Source organism: Dromiciops gliroides, chromosome 2 (genome assembly GCF_019393635.1).
Source record: "Dromiciops gliroides isolate mDroGli1 chromosome 2, mDroGli1.pri, whole genome shotgun sequence".
NCBI classification, from domain to species: Eukaryota; Metazoa; Chordata; class Mammalia; order Microbiotheria; family Microbiotheriidae; genus Dromiciops; species Dromiciops gliroides.
In genome coordinates this window covers 228,055,128-228,078,648 of record NC_057862.1, presented here as the reverse complement: position 1 = coordinate 228,078,648, position 23,521 = coordinate 228,055,128, and the positions used below count along the sequence as shown (strand labels likewise).

At 40.3% G+C, this 23,521-nt stretch overlaps 1 protein-coding gene and 1 pseudogene across 2 annotated transcripts in view; one reads left to right on the top strand and one right to left on the bottom strand.

The window, feature by feature from the left end:
- STON2 (stonin 2) overlaps nt 1–23,521 on the bottom strand; it is a 194,908-nt gene that overhangs the window by 66,189 nt on the left and 105,198 nt on the right. The window lies entirely within an intron of this gene.
- On the top strand, nt 2,934–3,799 carry LOC122743512 (annotated as a pseudogene).

Below are 23,521 nucleotides of genomic sequence, written 5' to 3'. Positions count from 1 at the left end.
CAATCCCATGGCATTTTATCGTAAAAGCCCTCCTTTCCTCATTTTCTTCTCTTTTTTACAACACCGCTAATTTGTTTGGAAACAGGATCTTTATTTCTTTAGCATTCAACCCACCCTGGTTTCCTTAGACAACAGAAACCTAGATCTTCTGTCCATGCATAGCCATCTCCAGTTTAATAGTGAACATGGGAAATAAACATTTAATGGTAACACCACTTATCAAAATGGTGATACTTGACAATGGTTTTGAAGTGTTGGTGGGGGGAAGGGTAGTAGAGGGGACTAAGATAAAAGCTTTATTAAGAAAAGAAAGGAGGCTGGGAGGAAAATTATAGTTTTTTAGCTTAAACTAGGTTCTCCCCCAACCCTTTTGGAGGGCAAAATGATTGCAAAATACTCCTCCAATCAAAACTTAATCTCTTTCTTTCTCTCTCTCTCCATTTCCATGATACTTAGACCCTGTTTTGTGTTGGTCCCTTTATCTCTAAGAAGAAGCTGCTTTATTGAAAGTTCATAGAAAAGACAGTTGTCCTATAGACAATAAAGCCGTCTGCACACCAGGAATTTTTGAAGGGAGGCTGCCACAATGTAGGCAGAATTTTCAACCTGTTGCTATAGTAGCAGAAGGAATGTGATTCAGGGGCAAACTGCAGTACTGTCGTTCTCCACATCCAAATCCCTCCTAACAGGCTCCACAAAAGCTCCAATAAGCAGATGGACATTAACTCTTAGAATGCCATCGTTCTTTCCTTCCTTCAAAAGGGCAGCTATAGTGGAGAAATCTACTCCATTCTGTTCTAAAAGCAATATCTTGAGACCAGAATAGCTAGGCTAGAGAGGATGCTGCAAGAAAGAAAGAAAAAAGAAAAGCTATTCAACTTGGTTAACTGCAAACCAGCTTTATTCTTGTGTCACTGTGATGCCTCCAGAAATGAAAATTTGGTTTTCATCTAGGCTATACTGGAAAGATTCCTTCAAATAACTCGATTTCATTAAGCCAGTTATCACATAAAATTTTCGAAGTATACCTATTCCTTATCAAATTGATCACAGATTTATTCCAGGCAGTTAGTGTGGATGAATGTGCATTTACAGTCAATAGCTGTCAGCATAGTGGGTAAGTATACCAAGCAACCACAGCCTGAGGGAAACAAAGGGATCCTCAAACCTGCCTCCCCCATTTTTGTTGGAAATTAAGATTAGAAATGGGTAGACTTCAACAGGTAACATTCAAAAATACCCTATGAATTCTGGTCATTAAAACTGTGACTTGGGCGGGGGGGAGGCGGGGAGCGGGGCAGCTAGGTGGTATAGTGGATAAAGCAACAGCCCTGAATTCTGGAGTACCTGAGTTCAAATTTGGCCTCAGACACTTGACACTTACTAGCTGTATGACCTTGGGCAAGTCACTTAACCCTCATTGACCCTCAAAAACAAAAACAAAAAACTAACTTAGAAAAACCTTAAGGCCAGACTATCCTATTTGACAATCTAATATTCCCTCTGATTGAGCCAGTTCAAATACCAGGAGGAGGGGAAGAAGTATAAAGTTTGAGTTCCACATCAGCTACTTGAGCTATTCATCTCTCTGAGCCTCAGTTCCACATTTGTCAAATGGGCATCCTACTACTAGTCCTACCTATAAATAGGAAATAATCAATAGACACACCAGAATTAAGAGTGACTGGGAAAGGCTTCCTATAGAAGATGGTTTTTTAGCTGGGACTAAACCGGGGAAGCCAAGAGGTAGAAAATGAGGAGGGAGAACATTTTATTTGTGAGAAATAGTCAGTAAAAATGCCCAGGAATAGGGGGGCAGCTAGGTGGCACAGTGGATAAAGCACTGGCCTTAGATTCAGGAGGACCTGAGTTCAAATCCAGCCTCAGACACTTGACACTTAACTAGCTGTTTGATCCTAGGCAAGTCACTTAACCCTCATTGCCCTGCAAAAATTAAAAAACAAAACAAACAAACAAACAAAAGTGTCCAGGAATAAACAGTGGAGGGAGATGGGAGTGAAGGTACAAGAAGACTGGACAAGTATGCATGTATGGGGGGGGGCGGGGCACGGTGGGAAGATGCTCTTTGAATGATAAACAGAAGATTTTATATTTGATCCTATAGGTATAAGGAGTCCCTAGGGTTTACCTGAGTGGGGCTGGTGAAGTATGTGACATGGTCGGATCTGGGCTTTAGGAAATGAGGACCTGCATCAAGGTTGGTGGCAATATCAGAAGAGAGAAGGGAGAGTATGCTAGGGATTTCACAAAGGTAAGACTGACCTGCCTTGACAAAAATTGTGATGGGGAGGGCGGGGGGAGCACCAGAGGTGAGAGGTGGGGGGGGGAGTTGAGGATAACAATTAGGTTTTAAGCCTGGGGGACTGGGAAGATATAGGTGTGCTTGACAGTGATGGGAAAGTTTGGAAGGAGTAAAGAGGTTGATAAGAAAGTTGAGTTCCGTTTTGGATATGTTGTATTTAAGATGTCTGCAGCACTTTAACATGTAATTGGGGGAAAATAAAATATATTATTTTTTAAAAATGTCTACAGGACAATCAGTTAAAGATGCAAGAAGCTCTTTATAACAATAAACCACCTCTCATAAATATAATTAAAGAATAGACCAGTAGGTATGAGTCTGGGAGGTAGACAAAAGCTAGAAAAATCCAGATATCATAAGTGCTAATGTCTATTTATCAAAGTCTGTGTGACCTCAGGCAAATTATTTAATCTCCATGTGCCTTGATTTCCCCAGCCATAAATTAGGGATCCAGTGATGAAGGATGACTAATAACAGAAGACAGTAAAGTACTTTGCCAGATATAAAGCACCTTATTACTATTAATAAGTATCAGTACAATCTGCCCACGTGACTTAAAACCTCAATTACAGGGAAGTCCGGACCTTAAGTCTCTTTCCCGCCTCTCAAGATGGCGGGCCAAAACCCCCCAAAGGAGCTAAAGGAAAAAAAGGTCAAAAAAGGAAAAAAGGAAAAAAGGAAAAGAAGCCCAAAAAGGAAGATGCTGCCAAGAAGGTGATGAAAAAGCCTCGAAAGCATTGCAGCCGCAACCCAGTCCTGGCCAGAGGGATCGGCAGATACTCAAGGTCTGCCATGTATTCCAGGTGGGCCATGTACAAACGCAAGTACACTGCACCCAAAACCTGTATTGAAAGGAAAAAGAAAGAGAAGGTACCTGCTACCATCTCAAAGCCAGTTGGTGGGGATAAGAATGGAGGAAACCGAGTGGTAAAGATCTGCAAATTTCCTAGGTATTACCCTACCGAGGATGTGCCTAGAAAGCTGCTCAATCGTGGCAAAAAGCCCTTCAGCCAGCATGTGAGGAGACTCTGATCTAGCATCACCCCAGGCACGGTTCTGATCATGCTCACTGGCTGCCACAGGGGCAAGTGAGTGGTTTTCTTGAAGCAGCTGGCTAGTGGCTTACTACTGGTGACTGGACCTCTGACCATCAACCGTGTTCCTCTGCGAAGAACCCATCAGAAATCTGTCATTGCCACTTCTACCAATGTTATCCTTTCATATGTGAAAATTCCAAATCATCTTACTGATGCTTACTTCAAGAAGAAGAGGCTCCGTAAACCTAGACACCAAGAAGGAGAGATTTTTGACACAGAGAAAGAGAAATATGAGATTACAGAGCAGCGCAAGGCTGTTCAGAAAGCAGTGGACTCTCAGATCCTGCCCCAAATCAAGAAGATTCCTCAGCTCTGTGGCTACCTGCGTTCTGTATTCTCTCTCTCCAATGGAGTCTATCCTCGCAAACTGGTGTTTTAAACGCCTGGCAGAGAACTCATTAAAATATTTGAAATTAAAAAAAAACCTCAATTACATCTTAAAACTTTGGTTTCTTATCTTTCCCAGCCCACACAACCCACTTTAAAACAAACAAACAAATAAATAATCCAGAAGAGGAATGGGTCACAGGGAAAAGAAGTTAGGTACATTCTCTGCCAAACAATAAAGTTCTCATTTGTTACCCTGGGTTTTTGTCTGCCAAGGAAGGAGATGCTGAATAACAAAGAAGTACATCATGAACCCAAAGAAATGACTCACTATGATACTTCTAGGAGTATATGATAAGGTTGTGATACTCCCATGGTCAAAGGATATGTGCAGTTTAGTAACTTTTGGGGCAAAGTTACAAACTGCTTTCCAAACACAGTACATTTTATTGAGGTTTTGCACATAGGTGATTTTTGTATAGGGGAATATTTATTGAATATTGAATAATAAAGGACATTATTTTATTCATCAAACAAATGAAAGAAAAGCACTGGATAAAGCACTGGCCCTGGATTCAGGAGGTCTTGAGTTCAAATCCAGCTTCAGACACTTGACACTTACTAGCTATGTGACCCTGGGCAAGTCACTTAACCCTCACTGCCCCGTAAAAACAAAACAAACCAAACCCAAAAAAAACCACCTAATCTTTGCTTTCAATATACAAACTTTGCAAAGGCCTCCATTTTATGAAAGCCTTCCCCTTGTCCTAAAAGATGAAAAAGCTTTTTCAGCCTTATCTTCATGGCTAAAAAAGGGCACATTTCAGATGGATCATGCTCCCCTAGCTCAGTGAAGAAATGGTGGTAGCATTTAAGGACTGGTGGCCAAAAGTGACCTCTTAGAATTTAAAACTGAATTTTTCTTTTCTTTTTTTTTTTTTATTCCTTTCCTGTGTCAACCAGAGTCTAAGGGTAGAATACCAGGGACTGAGCCAGGAGGAAAAAAGTGACCAGAGGAATCAAAGTTTGGTAAGGGGAAAAGATGAGGGTTTGGAGGGGGAGAAGGTTTAGGTGACTTTTCCATGACTGGGTTGAAGCCAGTTAGAGTCACTGGGCAGGCTTCCTGGAAGCAGGAAGGAGGAGGACAGACAACTCACCTGATCTAGACAGGAACAGTGTTTCAACAAAAATTACCATGATGTAGATGAGGCAGCACCTCAGAGTGTCTGGAAGTAGCTCATGCCCTGAATATTAGGTAACCAAGTCAGGTGATATGCTTCCTTCTTCCTCTGGCATCAGAATCTCAGGGAAAAATCGAGAAGAAAGTAGAAGGAAGTAGGTGTAGCAGGGATAGCAGCTGTAGCAACCAGGTTTTCTCAGAGACTGGGAAAAACACCCCCACTCCCAATGGGCTCCGGATCCCAGGCAACCCTATGTTGGTGAGTGGGATGCTCCTGGGCACATTCAGCAAATGTATGTGTGTCTATGATGAGGATGAGGGTAACTATTCTATGGAAATTTTGGTTCTAACTCTATCTGTTGAGAAATATGCCTACTGCAATAAACCCCTTTTCCTTTAAATTCTTCCATCTAATCCAATAAATTATTAAATGCCTCCTAAGTGCCAGGCTAGGCAGATGTTGTCATCTGCATGCAATGGTGCTCTGGTCAGCCCCAGGGAAAGACAGCTCTACTGCCTTCAATCAATTAATCAAATGCTTCCTCGGTGTTGGATACTGTACTGAGCACTAGACACAAAGAAAGGCAAAAATACTTGTGTGCAAAGAACTTACTTGTCCTTGCAAAGAACTTGTCCTTGTCTGCAAATAACTTACTTTCTTATCTTCCATTTAAACACTTAATTGTAGAATTGAATCTCATTGCCCTAGCTGCTATCTATAAATCAGTCACCTAAAGTTTCTATGTTTGGGATGATAGGGAACTGGGAATGAACATGTAGAGGTAACTCCATAATTAGAGGAAGATTCCAGCTCCACCTAGGATTAGGAAAAATGTGGTTGTCAATGTTTGATCACATTTCTCTCTCTAGTCAGGAGAAACTAAAGGCCTCAGTATCCAGCCTTATCTGTGACTCCTCCCCCACCACACTCCACCTCACCACTGGACCACAGCTTCTGTAGGAGCTATCTGGACAACTTTCCAATGCCCTTCAGTTTTTGCATAGATGACAAGAAATGGTTAAAATGAACATCAAGGGCAATATCTAAAAGAGCAGTCAGTAAGTAGGAGTACAATGAGAAGATGTAGGAAAAAATCTGAAGGTGTGTGCTAGGACTGCATGCTTATGCTCATGCTATTTTAGTCATCAGCTAATAGTTGACTCCTTCCTCTTTATATCATTCAAGGGCCAAGCATTTGGGTTACCAAAAGGAATGTTCTGCATACCGTTAATAAGGGACTTAATATGGCCTCCACTTTAAGGGGTGTGGTATGCATGGAGCCTAGGGGCAGCTAAGTGTGTGGTTGGATAGAGTGTCTGCCCCAAGTCAGGAAGACTCATCTTCCTGAAATTAAATCTGGCCTCAGGGTACTCACTGGCTGTGTGACCCTGAGCAAGTCACTTAACCCTGTTTGCTTCAGTTTCATCATCAGTAAAATGAACTGGAGAAGAAAATGACAAACCACTCCAGTATCTTTGACAACAAAACCCCAAATGGGGTCATGAAGAGTGGAACAAGACTGAAAAACAACTGAAGAAGATGCACAGAGACTGCTTAGAATACAGCAGCAGATCTTTCTGGCTATGTGGGTTGGTCTGTACTGGGGCAAGCTAATCCAGGGAATGCCTTGATCATCTTCTATATCTGAGCATCTGCATGCTTTTGAGCCCCAGTTTGGGGTTGCAGCCACCCAGTTTCAGGTGTAGCCTTCGTTGCTTGTGCCTAGATGCTGAGCCCTAGACCCTGAGCTGGAAGGCTTCCATTACTGCTCCAGACCTTTTCTTTCTGGGCCCCTAACCTAATAATACCCATAGGCTAGCTATCTCTTTGTGTGCACCGGGGCTGGCAAAACACACTTTGGATTCCTTGATCATTTCTCTGTTAAGTGCTTGATTTTTTTTTTTAATCCTTGCTTAAATAGTTGTGAGAGAGCCTGCCTGTTCTGCTTCTACTAACTCTGCCATCTTGAGGAGCTGACTACCAAGGAACTTAAATTCTATTGAAAGAAAAAAATACACAGAGGAATATGGCTAGGCAGAGGCATTTTGGCCCAGATAATTACAAGGATGATGAGAGAGAACACTGGGGAGTAGATTGACACAGTCTGTTCAGGAACAATGGCAGAAAAGATGGACTGGTCATAGGGTGAGAATGAAGAATAAAAGATGTATGGCCTGAGTGTTACCTTGTTATACAAATTTTTTTTAATTCTTTTTTTTATTATGAATGAAACAAGAATGCTTTGATACACAACAGAAAACTGTGTGTATCTGCTCTGTAAAGCTTTTCTTTTTCTTTTTTAATTTTTACGGGGCAATGGGGTTAAGTGACTTGCCCAGGGTCACACAGCTAGTAAGTGTTAAGTGTCTTAGGCTAGATTTGAACTCAGGAACTCCTGAATCCAGGGCTGGTGCTTTATCCACTGCACCACCTAGCCGCCCCTAAAGCTTTTCTTTTAAAGCACATGATAATGCCAACACTGTCCTGCTAGTCAGTGTCCCTTTTTGAAATGCCCCCCTACTCTCTTCTATATTTTCAATGTTTCATCAATGCTCCTTTCTTTTTAGAAATCTTTATCATCACTAATCTCTCTAAATCAAAAGCCCTCCCTCGTCACAAATAAGTATATTCAGGCAAAACAAACTCCCAGATTTGCTTCATCTGAAAATGCAAATGCCTCAATCTATACCTCCTGCCTGTCACTTCTTTGGAAAAAGGAAAGAAGCTTGATTGATCATTAGTCTTTTGGACCCTTGACTGGTCTCTAGTCAGAGTTCTCAAGTGATTCAAAGTTATTTTTCTTTAAATTAGTGTACTCATTGTATAAATTGTTCTCCTGGGTTCTACTCACTTCATAGTACATCAGATCACAAAAGTGTTCCCAGGCTTCTCTGAATCTGTCCTTTTGTCATTCCATTCCATTCCATTCACATATCATGATTTGTTCGGCTGGTCCCCGACTGATAAGTACCTATCAAGTACCAGAGGTTTTTTGCTACTACAAAAAAGTGCTACAATAAATATTTTTGTATATACAAGTCTTTACTCAGTCTCTGGCCTTTTTGTTGCCCATGGAATTTTCCAATATCTAGAGGAAGGCCTTCAGCCTGTTGAGTGAACTCCCGCCCCCCCCCCCCCACCATATGATTTATGGGAGAACATGGATAAGTGTTACATAGGATATGGATAAGTGTTACATAGGATAAGAAGTTATGGATCCCTTGCACCCCTGAGGCAATAGTTCCATGAGTGAGATCACAAATCCATTCAGATCACACATACATACACACACACACACACACAGCCTTGCACTTGAGCACACATAGAAAGGAACAGGGGAGAGGAAAGGAAAAACCTGGAATAGTGGATAGAAGACAATTTTGGTCTCTGGACCTAGATTCAAGCCAAGTGTGACCATGGGCAGATTTTGTAACCTCTTAGTGACTTAGAGAAATCTCTAACACTAAGTTACAGCTTAGTTATCCATACACATCCATGGAGGGATTTTGATAACTGAACAAGGCTTTAAACTGAGTTGCTAAATCAGGGAAGGGAATAATCATTTATTAAGCGCCTACTATGTGCCAAGCATAGTAATTTACATATATACATATATTATCACATTTGATCCTCACAACTCTGGGAGGTAGGTGCCATTTTACAGTTGAGGGAAATAAGCCAGAGGTAAAATGACATGAAGCTAGATTTGGACTCAGATATTCCTGACTACAGACTCAAGTACTTTATACACTATGACATCTAGCTGGATGGCAAGATTTTTTTTCTCTTGGTTAACATTAAAATACACACACACGGGGCAGCTAGATGGTGCAGTGGTTAAAGCACTGGCTCTGGATACAGGAGTACCTGAGTTCAAATCTGGCCTCAGACACTTGACACTTACTAGCTATGTGACCGTGGGCAAGTCACTTAACCCCCATTGCCTGCAAAAAAAAAAAAATGTACACAAAATACACACACACATTTCTATTTACATGGTAACAGATTTCAACACACTAGTAAGATCAATGGGAAAAAGACAAAAACAATGACACTATCAGGAGTAAAAGGCAACTAGATTGAGAAACACCCCCAAAGCACCACAAAATTAATAGGAGGTATTGAAAAGATCTGTATAAACTCTATTTTTCATTCATTCTTCACACTCATAAGTAATTGATATAGGAGGACAATGAGCTTGGAGGGCACGAAGAAGCTTTTGAACTTAAATATGTAACTTGCTATACATGCTGAGCAAAATAGCTACCAGAAGTTAATGGTTAAGGGGCAGCCAGGTGGTGCGGTGGATAGAGCACCAGTCCTGGATTCAAGAGGATCTGAGTTCAAATCCAGCCTCAGACACTTAACACTTACTAGCTGTGTGACCCTGGGCAAGTCATTTAACCCCCATTGCCTCACCAAAAAAAAGAAGAAGTGAATGGTTATCACTTCTAAAATACCATAGGTATCCATGTGGTTTTCGTTTGTATCTGATCAGTGACAGAAGCTGAACTTCCAAATCTTCCAGAATTAGGTCTGATCCAACTCTAGAGTAACAATCTCTAAGTGTTTAGACACAGGACTGTAGATTTAGGGCTAGAAGGGGCCCTAAGAGACCATCTAGTTTTACTTAGAATGGAATAAACTGAGGCTTAAAGAGTATGTTAATGGCCTTGCTGATGACTGCAAAGTCGTACTGGGTAAGATTTGAACCCATGCTGGCAAACCATCCCACTATCTTTGCCAGAAAAACTCCAAATGGGGTCACAACAAGTCGGACATATCTGAACAACAGACTCCCTCCCTCTGATTCCACATTCAGTGTTCTTTCTGAAGTTCTCTTACCGAGGTTATTTTTACCTGTGTTACAAGGACTTCAAGGAAAAGAAGGAGGGAGAGTTATGAACTTTTCCCTAGGACCAAGGTCTTCATACTGTTGTCATGGATACCATCAAACCAGGTCTTTAACCTAAGTCATGCCTGATCCCCAGACTCATCACTACTGCTCCAGCTCTTCCCACAACTTTTGAGTGTTGCCATCTCTACACACAAACATACATAGGACATTTGTCTTATGGTCACTACATGTAGAGAGACATGTACAGTCATAGCATGTGTGGCTTAGCACACACCTAAGCAATTTTTGCATTTTTTTTTACTTGACTTGGTTTGATTTTGCTGAAATGTATAATATACATTATTCTCCCCACACACAGGCACACTCACACCATTTGATTGAAAAATTGAGGGTTTGGTTGAAGAACTATTTCTCCCCCGACCTGTTTGGTTCAACAGTTGATTTGGATGGGATGGGGGGGGGGGCGGGGTGCAGCACACGAAAAGTATTTGTGAATATTGCAATTTTAGTACTTAAAGGTAGAGCAGTGGATAGAGCATTGAACCAGGAGCTGGAAGACTTGAGTTCAAATCTGGCCTCAAACACTTAATAGTTGTACAACCATAATAGTTGTTTAACCCCTGTCTGTCTCAGTTTCTTCCTCTGCAAAATAGGAATAATAATAATAATAATAATAATAGCACCTACCTCACAAGGTTGTTGTGAGCATCAAATGAAAAAATATTTGTAAAGTACTTTGCAAACCTTGAAGCACTATATAAATGCTAGTTGTTGTTAAAGGGGACAAAATTGGGCACCATCCTGTGTTCCCCTCCTCTTATGAGCAAGGGTCCACAACCTTGAATCATGTTCATAACACACTGTCAATCCCTACCCAAGAAATATCCAGCTTAACAAGTATAAACTGCCCCACAGCTTAAATTCCAGAACTGACCATGCACATGGTTCCAAATAAAAGCCAGTGTTATATTTGTTTGCAAAGAGAAAGCTGACCAGGCATACGTATCAGACTGACATGTGCACTGTGAGAGTATACCAGCACTTCTGGCCTGAGCAATTCCTATTCAGATTTCCTGGACCATTTTTCTTTAAAACTACTTAGCTACTTCACACTCTAATGTAATCAAGATGCAATTCACATGGCTGTTTAAAAATAACAGGGCTGTAAAAGAAAAAAATACCGTGTATCAAATTTACCTCCCCATGCTCCAGACACATCAGCTTTTCCTTGAACATCTTTCTCTCTTGCTTTGAAATCTTCTCCATACCCACCCAGTTTTCAAAGTCTGAATTATTTTACAAACTGAGGGCAGCAGTTACATTCTTTTACATGCCAATGCCATCAGCTTCTTAAGTTTAGAGCAAATATTTGAAACAGATGCCCCTAGTTAACAATGCAGGGCTTGATTGAAATAAATCGCTCTCTCACCCACTGCAAGTGAACAGAGAGGCCCTTGGCACTGCTGACACAGAAAAAAAACCTGCTCCCCTGGCCACCTCCTTCTGCCTCCAAAGCATCCTACATACTATTTTACAAAGATCCCTGTTTTTTAAATGTCATATGTTGCAATTCTGATTTCTTTTCTTGTGGCTTGTTCTTCCACAAAGCACTACCCCTTACATAGAAAGAGTCTCTGTGTAATTTCATTAATTTGCCTTTTTTTACTTTCTCAAACCCTCCCCTACCCCCCCAACTACTTGAATTCAATAAACTTTTAATTACCTTTTTGTTGTATTTTTTTTTTAAATCAGAAAGGCAGAGCACCCATACAGCCTCATTTAAGGGCTATCTTTTTTTGAGAGTTGCACAGGTACTGGAAAGCACCATTCTCCCCTCAAAACCTTTTAATAAATCTCTGTAACCTTTTCCTTTAGGGACAAAGGGTAACTCCAACTCAGCAAGGTAATGTAAAGTTTCATTCTAAGAGCATGATATCAGGTTACAAGTTCGAGTATATCACAGAGAAATGAAGAGGCATTTCTTTGTTCCATAACTTTCAAGAAGTCAACCAAAGAAACAAAAGCAAAAGCTCTAATCTTGGTTCGGACAACCAACAAGAAGGATCAGTGTTGAAGCATTTAAATGAGATGAATGGAGTCCTCTGCTCACTGTACTTACCAACATGACAGAACGGAGTACTTCCCCAGTCCCACGCAGGCAGTGGAGCTCAGTCTCTTCCTGAGGTGGTAGTATATGTGACTGTGTGTGTGGGGGGGTGAATGAGTCTGCGTGTGTGCCTGTGTAGGTATGCACTTTGCATGCTTGAGCAGGACCCAAGGCTGTCTGTCTGCCACTCAGTCCTCTTGTCTGTGTGGGATGGGCCAATATGAAACACACACACACACACACACACACACACACACACACACACACACACACACACACCCCCAGACAGGTTAACTCACTGGCTTTCCCAGCACCGACACACCCTAAGAGGGAGGGAGAGTAGGGAGAAGCTGACAAACAAGGACATTTCAGTGGCTATATACAAATATCCTGCTTTTGATTCTATTTTTTAAAAATACTTGCTGAATTTTAGGAGCAATTGTCTACACAAAAGCACTCTGGATGGGCAAACAATAGCTGGGTAATTAGATCTTAAAGCAGTTTAATACAAAGGCTACTTTCTAAAGGCAAATTTAAAGATTTTACTCTTTTAAAGTTTATATCTTTCCATTCTTTATATGCTGTCCTACAGTGAGCCTCTGTTATTACTGCATGCAGTTATTACTGGTCTCCAGAAATGAGAGTGAGGGCAATGAACTGGAGCAAAAGGTTTAGTATAGCCTGGAGAAAGCAAATTTGATTGTGAGTCAATGAAAAAGGACTTTAGTCTCAAACTCTTGCCCTACCCTCTCCACCAATGCCCCAAAGACAGGTAACACCTCAGTTTATGCAATAGATTAGTTCCAGGGAAGTTATATTTAAATTTTTAAACAAACAGTCCTATTTTAAATGCCCTGTGGAAGGTGACTATGTAATAGACCCAGAGATCAACTGTTTTGAAAAGGGAGAAATCCTTCATTGAGGTGAAGGATCACTCCTAATTTGTGTAAATAAGGCTATCTACATATACATACACACACATACATATATACATATGGGGGTATAAATATACACATAGACATATCTGTCTGTACACACACACACACACACACACACATACATATGGATTTGTGTATATGTATGTATGTGTGAAGTTTTTTCTTTCTTTTTTTTGCAGGGCAATGGGGATTAAGTGACTTGCCCAGGGTCACACAGCTAGTAAGTGTCAAGTCTCTGAGGGCAGATTTGAACTCAAGTCCTCCTGAATCCAGGGCCGGTGCTTTCTCCACTTCAACACCTAATTGTCCTTAAATAGTTTCTTAAAGTAAGATTTACCTGTAATCTGGAATAAAAGCAGGCTCCCTTATAGTACTATGTAGGTCTGAGGGTCTTAGCCATTTTTGTGTCACAATCCCCTTTGGCCATCTAGTAAAGCCTTAAGGGCCTTTTGTCAGAATAATGTTCTTAAATGCAGAAAATAAAATACATAGAATTATACAGGAAAATAATCATACAGTTATCAAAATACTAACACTATCACCATCACCACCACAAAAACGACAAAACAAGTTTAGGAATCTCAGGATAAAAACATCTGACTGTAGGAGACAAAGCCCTGTAATAACTGCTCTTATCAATTTTGATAATAATGTCAATCAATAATAATCAGTAATAAAAATTTTTATCTTTTTAAAAATTAGTAATAAAATTGTTTTGGAGGGGCACTTTCTACTTCCCTCATTTTTTTATGATGTCTAGAAGAAAATCAGAATTTTATTATTATTATTATTATTCATTTGAGTAAATGAAGTCTGACAGCATGTCTAATGTGGCACTACCAGGCTGAAAATAATTATGCCAACATAAATGAGGTAATCCTTACTTTTTGCCACAATGGAAACTGTAACATAAAGTGTATCCTTGTAAAGCAGCATTTTCTTTTTTTTTTTTTTTAGTGAGGCAATTGGGGTTAAGTGACTTGCCCAGGGTCACACAGCTAGTAAGTGTTAAGTGTCTGAGGCTGGATTTGAACTCAGGTACTCCTGACTCCAGGGCCGGTGCTCTATCCACTGTGCCACCTAGCTGCCCCATAAAGTGGCATTTTCAAAGAGCTTTATATTTCTTTCATGTAATTATCACATCTCACTCAGAATTACACTGATTTTTGAGTACTACTACTACTACTACTAGATGGTCCTTATTTTCAAGGAGTTTATAATCTTATCTTTATCTTCACTCACTTTGCTTAGGCAGTGCTCAGTATATACATGACAGATCAAGAAAAGAACAAATAATTGGGGGAGTTGTGTCCTTGACCAAGGAAGGGCTCAGCAAAACAAAACAAAAATGCAAACATAATCTATAATAAAATTCAAGATATAAAAATTATTTCTATAAAAATATTAAAGAGTAAGAATAGATACAAAGTCATAGAATTTTACAGAAGGGAGGAAATTTAGAGATTTAATCTCAGATAAGGCAATTAAGCTTCAAGGTGAGATTGGGAACTTGTCTAAGATCAAAGAGGCACTTACTGATAGATTTGGAAATAGGACCCAGATCTCCTAACTCTTAGGCTAGGATTATTTCCATTACAGCACACAGTTTCCCTATATAAAAGTCCTATTTAAAGGACATAAGGATTACACAAGGGGCTTTCATGTACTATAGTAATAATAGTTAATGTTTATATGGTGCATTAAGGTTTGCAAAATGTTTTACATATCTTATGTGATTTGATTGCCAGAACAGTCCTATTGTAGGTGCTATTTTTAACCACCATTTTATAGATGAGGAAATTGAACTTAAAGGAGGTTGTTACTTGCTAAGGGTCATTTTATTTACAGCTAGTAAGTTCCTGAAAAGAATTTGAACTCAAGTCTTCCTAATGCCAAGTCTAGTACTCTATCTACTCTACCACCTAACTATATATATGAATAGGACTCTACTGTATCACATGTTTGATTTTAAACAAATATGTAGGGGCAGCTAGGTGGCGCGGTGGATAGAACACCGGCCCTGGAGTCAGGAGGACCTGGGTTCAAATCCAGCCTCAGACACTTCACACTTACTAGCTGTATGACCCTGGGCAAGTCACTTAACCCCAACTGCCTCACTAAAAAAACAAAAAAACAAAAAATAATAACAACAACAACCAAATATGTAAGTAATAAAAGTAATAATAAACACTTGATAAATTATTTTTTTGCTTGTCTTCTTAGAATTACAAAGTTTCTGTTAAATGATTTGGATGATTCATGTACCTTGAGAAAGCTATCAATGGAAGTCTAAAGTGATACCATCAAACTGGATAAATTTTTTTGTGGCAAGCAGAGACATGAGAGTGTTTGGAGAGTAAGCACTTCCTAGAACCTGGCCCTCATTCATCATCTTTTCTTTACCATCCTCCTGAAACAAGGACAAAAGAAATAATAAAGGGGTGATCTGTTGGGGTATATGGAAACAGAGAGGGAAGAGTAGTCATACCCCTTCATTTTGGTGATATTGGTTGTATGAGTGTGTAGGTATTTATCATCTGGTTGGATGTTTATCAATTAGTCTCAGAGTTTGTTTGGTTTTTTTTTCTATAAATGATACTGGTCATTTGTTTAATAATTACTCTTTTTTTTGGGGGGGGGGCAATGAGGGTTAAGTGATTTGCCCAGGGTCACACAGCTAGTAAGTGTCAAGTGTCTGAGGTCAGATTTGGACTCAGGTCCTCCTGAATTCAGGGCCAGTGCTTTATCCACTGTGCTACCTAGCTGCCCTTGTCTCAGAGGTTTTTTTAAATACAAAAAGTCCAAAACATTAACTAGCCTAAAAGCTATACCTCTTACCCCCCCACCCCAACCATTTCTGACTTCTTGAGTCATTGCCTAATTGAGGAAGCCCCGAAAGCTACAGAAATTAAATTCATACTTGATTTTTCAAGAACACATCTATTCTACGATACTAAGTAAAGTTATAATGGAAATCATCCTATCAGATTCCTAGGACTAAGAAAGAAAAAGGCTCTTCTTTACATCCCATACTTAACTTTCATTCACATCAATTCGATCACGGGTTGTTCATCTATACAGTTATTCATAGGCTGATTTTTCAAACTTCCTTCTTTTCCTTCTTTCTGTCCCCTCAAGAGTAATTATTCCTGGGACAGCTAGTTGGCACAGTGGATAGAGCACTGGCCCTGGAGTCAGGAGAACCTGAGCTCAAATCCAGCTTCAGACACTTAACACTAGCTGTGTGACCCTGGGCAAGTCACTTAACCCCAATAGCCTCACCAAAAAAAAAAAAAAAAAAAGAATACTTATTCCTGGGGCAGCTAGGTGGTACAGTGGATAAAGCACAGGCCCTGGACTCAGGAGGACCTGAGTTCAAATCTGACCTCAGAAACTTGACACTTACTAGCTGTGTGACCCTGGGCAAGTCACTTAACCCTCATTTGCCCCGCCAAAAAAAAAAAAAAAGAATAATTATTCCAAAGCACTGAGTTATAATTCCTTATCCAGCCAAATAAAAATCATTTCCAAATTCAAAGGGGATACTTTCAGTTCAATTAAACAAGTATTTATTAAGCATCTTCTATGATCAAGGTGAAAGACAGCATGGTATAGTAGATTCAAGGCCCTACCCCAAAGTCAGAACAACTTGGGTCCAAGTATTGCCTCAAACCCATACTGTCTATGTGACCATGGATAAATTACACAATCTCTCAATGTGCCAAACATCTCTCCTTAGACTTTATATAACAAAAGAGCCATCGATCCAAATATGTGAAGGGGAAAGTAACCCCAGGTCTATACAACAAACCTAACAAACCCAAAATAGCACATACACGGCACCAGGCAAAAACTGGGCTACAAAAACAAAATTTAAATGGGCCCGGCCCTCCAACTTAAAATATAGTTCCCATTTTGATCATTTAATTCTCGGCTTTGTTTCTTGCTCTCAATTAGAAACAAAAGAAAATGAAACATATACATTAAGGACACAGAAGTCACAGACATAACTTATACAGAAAACTATCTTTTTCAAAAAACATTTTTTACTTCTGATTTTCATTTGTACAGTGCCTGGCCCACGGTAAGAGCTTAATAAGTGTTTTTAATTAACTTAATTATGTTCAAGTAACTTATGCCTTCTGCAGGTTTATCCAAGGTTGTGATTTCATCAACACTATCATCTTTGAGTGTAGAGATTGTTGTTTCTAGTATTTATTCTATCTTAGTAAAGCTGTGGTTTCCAGACTAAAATCCTCAACAGAATGCTAATGAACAAATTTAATTCAATATCCATTAAGCACTCACTGAGCACAGAGCGCTGGACTAGGTGTGGGGAGAAATAACTTAAGACATGGTCCTTGTCTTTATACTGCATAGCTAGGCCATATGACACATAGACAAACAAAACATGAGAGGTACAAGAAAATTGCCACATGAGGTCAGGAAAGGGGTTACCAACTAGGAGGGGACTTGAGATGAATTCTTGGAAGAGTTAGAATTAATAAAATGGGTAGAAATGACACCAGATGAGAATGTGGGGCAGTGGGTAGTATGTTCCAGACACAAGGAATATTGTGAGGAAATATGTGAAGAAAGGAAAAGGAAGTATGGGAGAGTTTCCATTTTGACTAAAGCATAGCACACATAGAGGAGAATAGTGTGAAAGAAATCTGTGATAGCATCAGGTTATGGACATCCCTGAATGCCTGGATTAGGGAGTTAATTTGGTAAGCAATAAAGGACTTTTTGTAGAGGAAAGGTATGATAATATCTACAGATAAGGAAGGTAAATCTGGAAGAAGTACAAAGGATTAGAGGGAGCAGACAACTGAGTTGTAAAGACCTATTAGGAACTTGTTGCTATAGTCCAAGTGGGTGGAAATGAGGGGTTGTATTAAGGTGGACGCAATGAGAATAAAGAGTAGGGGTCAGATGCAAGAGATATTGCATAAGGAGAATCAAAGATGGGCAGCTAGGTGGCACAGTGGATAAACTGTTATGCCTGGAATTAGGAAGACTCATCTTACTGAGTTCAAATCTAGCCTCAGGCACTTACTAGCTGTGTTTGCCTCAGTTTCCTCTTCTATAAAAATAAGCTGGAGAAGGAAATAGCATACCACTCTAGTATCTCTGCCAAGAAAACCCTAAATGGGGTCACAAAGAGTCAGACACAACTGAGAACGACTAAACAACAAAAGAATGAAAGAGCTTGATAAGTGATAATTTATGAGAAGACCGGCCAAAGATAGATACAGATAGAGAGACAGAGAAGGACCGTAAGATGGATAGCGTATTTATTGAACACTTCCCATGTACCAGGAACTGTGTTAAATACAAGCAATACAAATATGAATAAAAGACAGTCCTTGCCCTCAAAGAGTCCATATTCTAATGGGGGAAGAAAATACATCAGAGGAAGCTGAAAAGTTGCAGATAAGGAGAAATATATCCATGTAGGGTGGGGGCAAGGTGGCTGGTGAGAAGGAGGAAGAGAAGGAGGTGGAGACAAAAGAGTGAATTGATGTATAACCTATATCAGATTGCTTTCTGTCTTGGGGAGGGGGAAGGAAAGGGAGGGAGAAAACTTTGGAACTAAAATCTTATGAAAACAAATGTTGAAAACTATCTTTACATGCAACTGGAAAATAATAAAATACTTTTATGATAAAAAAAGGTAAATTGAAATAATGGTCCCAGTATGGAGATTTCTCCAAAGTTAACCGTGAAATCTTAGAAGTGGGAGACTGAATGAATACCCTGAAAGAAGAACAATTTTAAAGGGGAAATTATTAAACTCTGTATTAAATATAATTGACCAAAAAAATTCACCATTCAGTGGAGCGCTTTCTGTTATAGAACCTCTCAGAATTTATAGAGGGTAGGTAGCTCACAGATGACAGCCATACAGTTAATTTCTTGGACCAAACTTAAAGCCTTCCTTGATTAACGGGCCCTGATAGATCTTGTGCTCTTTTGCAATAGCTCTGTAGCATTCAAGGATCTCCAGGATAAGGGTAAAGCTTTATGGGAGAAGAAACCTACATATAAACAGTTACCTAGTTTGAAGTGAGTTAGTTATCTCAGGTGATAACGTTAAATACAAAGTACCAACAGACAATGATCACAGGTCCAATACTGTGTCTCAAGAGGTCACTGACTCCAGATTTTCTCCTAGCTAGATTGCCTCAAACTATCTGCCTTTGGTAATGAAGAGGCAAGGCAAAACACTGTAACTGGATCAACACATACCCACCCCCATTACTAAGATTAAAAGCAATGAGGTATGGGGGCAGCTAGGTGGTGCAGTGGATAAAGCATCAGCCCTGGATTCAGGAGGACCTGAGTTCAAATCTGCCCTCAGACACTTGACACTTACTAGCTGTGTGACCTTGGGCAAGTCACTTAACCCTCATTGCCCCATACCCCCCCCCAAAAAAAAACAATGAGGCAGCAATGACATCTCTTGGTTTGGACTTGTGATTTCATTTGTATATGGAACTCCCATTAGTATAAGGAATAATTCCCTTCTACCAATAAAGATCAGCCAGAGTTCTGCAACTTATAGATGTAGAATGTTGCTTGGGGTTCTGCGTGGCTAAATACTTACATGCATGGTATTACATATTTGCTATGTGTCAGAAATGGAACATGAACCAAGGTCCTCCTGATTTTAAGGCCAACTCTCCCAACTATACCATGCAGCCTCTTAACATCTTCATTACAAACATTCTTACACACACACACACACACACACACACACACACACACACGCACATATTTAGTATTCTCTGGATATTGTTGAATTCCGTGAGTCGCTGTCATTTGGTAACCCTGGTAGAATGTTGATTTTTAAAAGCTGTGCTTTTTGCTCTAATGGGAAGTTTGGGGTTACTAAAAAATCCTTCATAGAGGGCAATGGAAAGACAAATGGTGGTTATAAGAAACCTGTGACCTTTAACTAATGAGGAACTCAGAATGGGAATAAAAGATGTCATCACCAATGACATGACATTGCATGATAGGAAAAGAAGATGGGCTGATCATGTGTCAAGGGATGACAAGTGGATAGCCAGAGTACTCCACTGGGGGCAGCTTGGTGGCACAGTGGATAAAGCACCAGCCCTGGAGTCAGGAGGACCTGAGTTCAAATCTGTCCTCAGACACTTGACACTTACTGGCTGTGTGACCCTAGGCAAGTCACTTAACCCTCATTGCCTAGCCAAAAAATAAAATTTTTTTTAAATTAAAAAAAAAAAAAAAGCAAAAACAGGGCAGCTAGGTGGCGCAGTGGATAGAGCACCGACCCTGAAGTCAGGAGTACCTGAGTTCAAATCCAGCCTCAGACACTTAACACTTACTAGCTGTGTGACCCTGGGCAAGTCACTTAACCCCCAATTGCCTCACAAAAAACAAAAACAAAAAAACAAAAAACAGAGTATTCCACTGGTACCTTAACAATATCCAGAAAAAACAAGGAAGGCCTAAAGCACATAAGATGGATCCCTTGTGATGAATGTATGGAAGGACATGGCACAAGCCTCTGAGGAAGGGAAAGTATAAATGGGTTGCTTTTTTGCATTACCAGAAGGAACTGCCTAATGAGCGATCCATCTGAGCACTCAGAGTGTATGTGTATAATTATGTAGATAAAACACAGCATGTTAATATTACTAGAACACTGTGAACTGCAAAGTGTGCATCATCATTATCATCCTCATACTTCATATGGCTTCTCCACCAGGAATATGCACAAAGAAATGGAACATTCTCATATCTTAAACCATTTGGGGAAGAGAGAAGAGGAAGAAGTGAAACCATATAATTTTGAGAACTCTGATCAGTCCTAATTCAATCTTACTTCATCAGTGCCTGAGGCAGAGTATGTGAGCTGCACAAGTACCAACAGGTAAATCCTGATTAACCTGAAGATCCAGAGGCAAAAGCCACAGAACTTGTCAGCACAGATTCTGCTGAGTTGAGCATGCTCTTTTAGCAATCTGACTGCTTTCATGACCTTCCACAGAGAGAAAGAGGAATAAAAGCAACACTTCACAGTCTCATAAGGTACTTCTACTCCGTTTACCCCTGCAGAGCAAGCTACCTGAAAAAATAGTATTAAAAGGAACAAAGGAAATGGTGTTGTATAGCCTTGTGGGTTCAAAGGATATTTTGGGGGGGGATTGAGGGCAAAGATTACCATATGCTATACTATTTATTAGAACAGCATAAAGAGCTGACCTGGAGGTCAAGAAGACCTGGGTTTAGGGACAGCTAGGAGGCACAGTGGATAAAGCACCAGGCCTGGATTCAGGAGGACCTGAGTTCAAATCCAGCCTCAGACACTTGACACTTACTAGCTGTGTGACCCTGGGCAAGTCACTTAACCCCATAACCCCGCAAAAAAAGAAGAAGAAGAAGACGACGACGATGAGACGACCTGGGTTCAGATCCCACCTCTGACACATACTATCTCTGTGATCCTGGGTATGTCACTAAACTCTCAGGTTTCTAGGCAGCTCACTCTCTTAAGAGTCTAAGTTGGGCAGCTAGGTGGCTCACTGGACAAAGCACTAGCCCTGGATTCAGGAGGACCTGAGTTCAAATCTGAGCCCAGACACTTGTCACTTACTATCTTGTATGACCCTGGGCAAGACACTTAACCATCATTGTCCCGCAAAAAAAAAAAAAAAAAAGAGTCTAAGTCACAGTGAAGATGACAGCTTGCATTGGTAGAGGGTGTTTCCTCACTCAGTGAAAGCACAGGTCTAGTTCCTTGCCCCCATCCCTATTTTATAACTATGATCCATTCAGGAGCCTACTAAGTGCAGGACACTGTAGAGAATATGAATGAATGAAAACGAATTTATTAAGTGCTAAGTATAAAACAATACAAATTGAAAAGGTGAGACAGTCCTGGATCTCAAGGAGTTCAGCCTCTAATTGGGGGAAGATGACAGAAGACAGTTCAGCTGTATGGCCAATGGAGAGGCCAGGAAATCCCAGGGTAGATGATAAAGCTCACAGGTCTTTTGGTTACAGAATCAGCTGAGATGACAGTTCTGGGGGATTTCAGGGTGCAGAGATAAGGCAAATGGTGAGGCCTGAAGGTCCTTAGGAGGCAGGGTCAAGGTATGAAGAGATACAAGACATGGTCTTATATCCAATTTCTAAGACTCCAACTTCTAAGACACACTTTAATGATTTTCTTTCTGAACTATTGTTACCAGTGTGTTACTTCAGTCTTCACAATTAATCCTTAAATCCCCTAAGGGCAATTATGTGCAATATAATTCAACAAGCACTTTTGATCCTCACAACCCTGGCAAGTATGCATTATTATTATTATTATTATTATCATTATTAATTTGGTTTTTTTTTTTTCCGGTAAGGCAATTGGGGTTAAGTGACTTGCCCAGGGTCACACAGCTAGTAAGTGTTAAGTATCCAGGGCCGGTGCTTTATCCACTGCGCCACCTAGCTGCCCCTATTATTATTATTATTATTATTCCTGTTTTACTGATGAGGAGACCAAAGCTGAAAGTGGTTAAATGACTTGCCCAGGGTCATTCAGCTAGTAACTGCCTGAAGTCTTCTCACTTCAAGTCATTGTGCCATCTTGTACCTACTATGTGCCAAGCATTATGCTAGGGATACAAAGGGCAAAGGATCATAGATCATCCTTCCCCCCTCCCCACTACTGCACCTGTATCAGAATGCTGAGAACAAAAGAGATGTTCCCTAAGTCTTTGTGGATATGTCAATTCACAGCATTTCACTATGCTACCAAGTGGAGCTGGCTATGATATATCCAGGTGTGAGAGAACTTTTAACTGCTCGTAAGTCTTTGTATTAGGGAGGGCAATGCTAGGTAGGGAAGTGTGGAGCATTATTTTGTTATGTTACATCTTCATATGTTCCATTTTTAGCCGCATAGAATAATAAAAGGCTGATTCTACATAGAAGCATCAGCAGGTAAAGTCAATACTATGTAACATAAAACTATTTTCCTCCTCTTTGAGAGAATGTAGTGGGACTGTGTTTATGTTAAAAGGAAAGATGGGCAGCTAGGTGGCTCAGTGGATAGAGCACTGGCCATGGAGTCAGGAGGACCTGAGTTCAAATCCAGCCTCAGACACGTAACACTTAACTAGCTGTGTGACCCTAGGCAAGTCACTTAACCCCAATTGCCTCACAAAAAAAAAAAAAAGATTTAGGGGCAGCTAGGTGGCGCAGTGGAAAGATCACCGGCCCTGGATTCAGGAGGACCTGAGTTCAAATCCAGCCTCAGACACTTAACACTTACTAGCTGTGTGACCCTGGGCAAGTCACTTAACCCTCATTGCCCTGTCAAAAAGAAAAGAAAAAAAAAGGAAAGATAACACCATGAAATAGCACCAGAAATACTGTAAAGCAAAATGAGGCAGGAATTAGTCCTCAGCAACCTATTTCTAGCGGAAAGTAGTCATGGGGCCCCTTATTTCAGAGCTATACAAGGAAAGACTTTTCTCTTATAGCCAAACTTTTATTTGGGTGGTAGGGGAGGAAATATGATTTTCCATGCACTTCTCTGAATTGACACATTCTCCCATAATTCCCACAAACCTTCTGAGTTCCCACTAGAAAAAGAAGGAAGGGCTCTATCTCCCTGAACTACAAAATGGTAATCCCCACCCCACCCCCCACCTAG